This window comes from Anastrepha ludens, chromosome 2 (assembly GCF_028408465.1).
Source record: "Anastrepha ludens isolate Willacy chromosome 2, idAnaLude1.1, whole genome shotgun sequence".
NCBI lineage: Eukaryota > Metazoa > Arthropoda > Insecta > Diptera > Tephritidae > Anastrepha > Anastrepha ludens.
Genome location: NC_071498.1, coordinates 160,785,496 through 160,788,125, shown reverse-complemented (window position 1 = coordinate 160,788,125; position 2,630 = coordinate 160,785,496). Strand labels below are relative to the sequence as shown.

Here is a 2,630-nt window from a genome sequence, read left to right as displayed (position 1 = left end):
CAAATTGAAGTAGTCTGAAATTGAAAAATGTCAAATGAAATGCAAAAAAAATCTTGACGTTTAGGTGTGGTTCACATTCAACATCGGCCCTTAAAATTTAACCACCCTTTACATATTTTGACATTTTAAATTTGGTGGTCAATGTGTGAATCATCTTTAGTGCCAAATTATCAAGCGGATATGAATATTTACTTTTTATCGAAATGCCTAAAAAAGTGAACTTTGTTACGTAATAAGAGTGAGAATCCAAGTTTTGATGGGGGAAGAAAAGTCTCAGGTCGAGATGGTCAATAATTTTTCTTTTTTCAAATGTCAAACCCTTTAGAAAGCCAAGAGCAACAAGATGGCCCTCATAAGACAAAACAGACCCGTAGCTTCAGACAACGCGAAACCTAAGATAGCGGTTGAGAAGAACTGTTTCAAAAGATGGATTTTTGACATAACAAATGATGAGGGAGTCGAATACTGTTACGATCCCAGCACCGGAATCGGCGACTCCGACTATTGGAGCACCAACACCAATGCATCTGGCAGCTGAATCAATGTCACGAGTGACTGGAGAGGTCTGGAATGGCCGGATTTGTGGCGGTAATGCAACAGGGGTAGTGTTCTGAATAGCCAAGGATTAACTCTGACGAAGAACAGCACGTATGGCGCAGAAGCGTGGACGATGACAACGTCCGGTGAAGCGACGCTTGGAGTGTTTGAGAGAAAGATTCTGAGCAAGATTTTTGGTCCTTTGCACGTTGGCAACGGCGAATATTACAGGACACGGAACAATCAGCTGAGTGACCTTTACGACGATATATACATAGCGCAGCGAATAAAGATGAGGCGGCTACGTTGTCTGGGTAATGTCGTCCGAATGGATACAATTGCTCCGGCTCTGAAAGTATTCGATGCGGTACCAGCCGATGGTAGCAGAGGAAGAGGTAGTCATCCTTTCTATATTGGAAAGGTCAGGTGGAGAAGGTCTTCGTTTCGCCTGGTATGTTCAACTGGTGCCGGTTAGCACGAGAAAGAAATGACTGGCGTGCTTTGTTAAACTCGGCCAAAATCGCGTAAGCGATTATCGCGCCAATTAAGAAGAAGGAAAAGAACAGCGCTGCTCAATCTTCGCAAGCATTGCTTTGAACCGTTGAGGAGGACAGTCCTGGAGACTGGGGCGATACGATAGACTGTTGACCAGAACATTTTGTATACTTGAATTTTATGATGCTGATTTGCGGAGACTAAATCCCACCATAATAAATCAAAAAGTAGAAGAAAACACCTCATTGGTGAACGGGAAGACCAAAAATTTAGGTTATATTAGGTTGGTATGGTTGCCCAATGAATGAGCACTCTTGGATGTAGAAAAACGGTTTCGTCCTTTGTGATACCATTATGAAAGAGGTGAAGTGAAATAGAAATACCGATGGGATGCAGGTAGAGGGCGAGAAAAGGTGGTGCTGGGATGGTTAGGAGGGTGGGTTTAGAGTGTGTGGATTACGAACGATGACTGTGCTGCGTTTGCGTCAACCGCTTTGTGCTGCTGATGAAATTCATCAGATTTTTAATGTCAACGCCAGCTATGTCAGCAGGCGTAGCAAAGAAGTAAGAGCCAATATGCCTGGTCTGCCCCAGAGCATAGGAGGAGGGGCTGAGATGATTCCATCTCATCCTCCATCCATCCAGCGTAAAAAGGGCCTGAGGTAGTCACAGCATGCATTCCTCACGCATAGAGTCCTGTGAGAAAACCCACGAAATTTGAGAGCTGATATTTTGTCTACCTCAGAAGCTCGCCCGAGCGCCCCCGATACACACGTGCCAGAAGGGTTTCGCGACCTTACAAGTTTGTGTACTTGCCCAACACTGGCTGAGTTGGCGCGATGCCCATCTTTCCAGGAGCAGACAGCAGGTAGTCATACAAGTATGTCTAATTTTTTTTTGCTAGAATGTTGGTACCACTGTCCTCTATAGTGTCGCAGAGTTTGAGCCTGATCTGTCAATAAGCTTGTTTTTGGCATTTAATTGTATCAATCAACCGTAGGTTTGCTCTGCGATTCTCGCTATGGATAAAAATATCGAACAAAGAATTTGCCTTAAATTTTGTGCTTTGAAGGGGATCCCGAATCGTAGAAAATATGGCAGAGAGCCTATGATGAGTGTACTTTATCAAAGACAAGGTACAGTGGTCTACGAGTGGTATGAGGCTTTTGCAGACGGCCAAGAAGTCGTGGAAGATTTGCCCCAACCAGCATCAACGTCTTCAACGTATGAAAACGTCAACAAAGTCAAAGAAATGGTGCGGGAAAACCATCATTTAAGTTTGAGGGAGGTAGCTTATGACCTTAGCGCGTCTCACGAATCAATTCCCAACATTTTACACCATCAATTGGGCATGCCACGCGTGGCTTGTAGCTCGCTCGACTCGTTCCAAGAGAGTTGAATTTCTTTAAAAAAATTCATCAGAGGAAGGTGGCTGAAGACATGCTTGAGCAAGTGAATTCGGGCCCAACGTTTATCCAGCGCATCAACGCATCATAAGAAGTGATGAACCGTGGGTATACGAGTTTCACATGCGAACCAGTCAAAAGGCAGCTGAATGGCGCTATCCACATGAGCCGAAACACAAAAATCCACGTCAA

At 44.4% G+C, this 2,630-nt stretch overlaps 1 pseudogene; it reads right to left on the bottom strand.

The window, feature by feature from the left end:
• Positions 1–321: 321 nt before the first annotated feature.
• LOC128855705 (ATP synthase lipid-binding protein, mitochondrial-like) lies at positions 322–1,194 on the bottom strand (annotated as a pseudogene).
• Between the last annotated feature and the right edge of the window lie 1,436 nt (positions 1,195–2,630).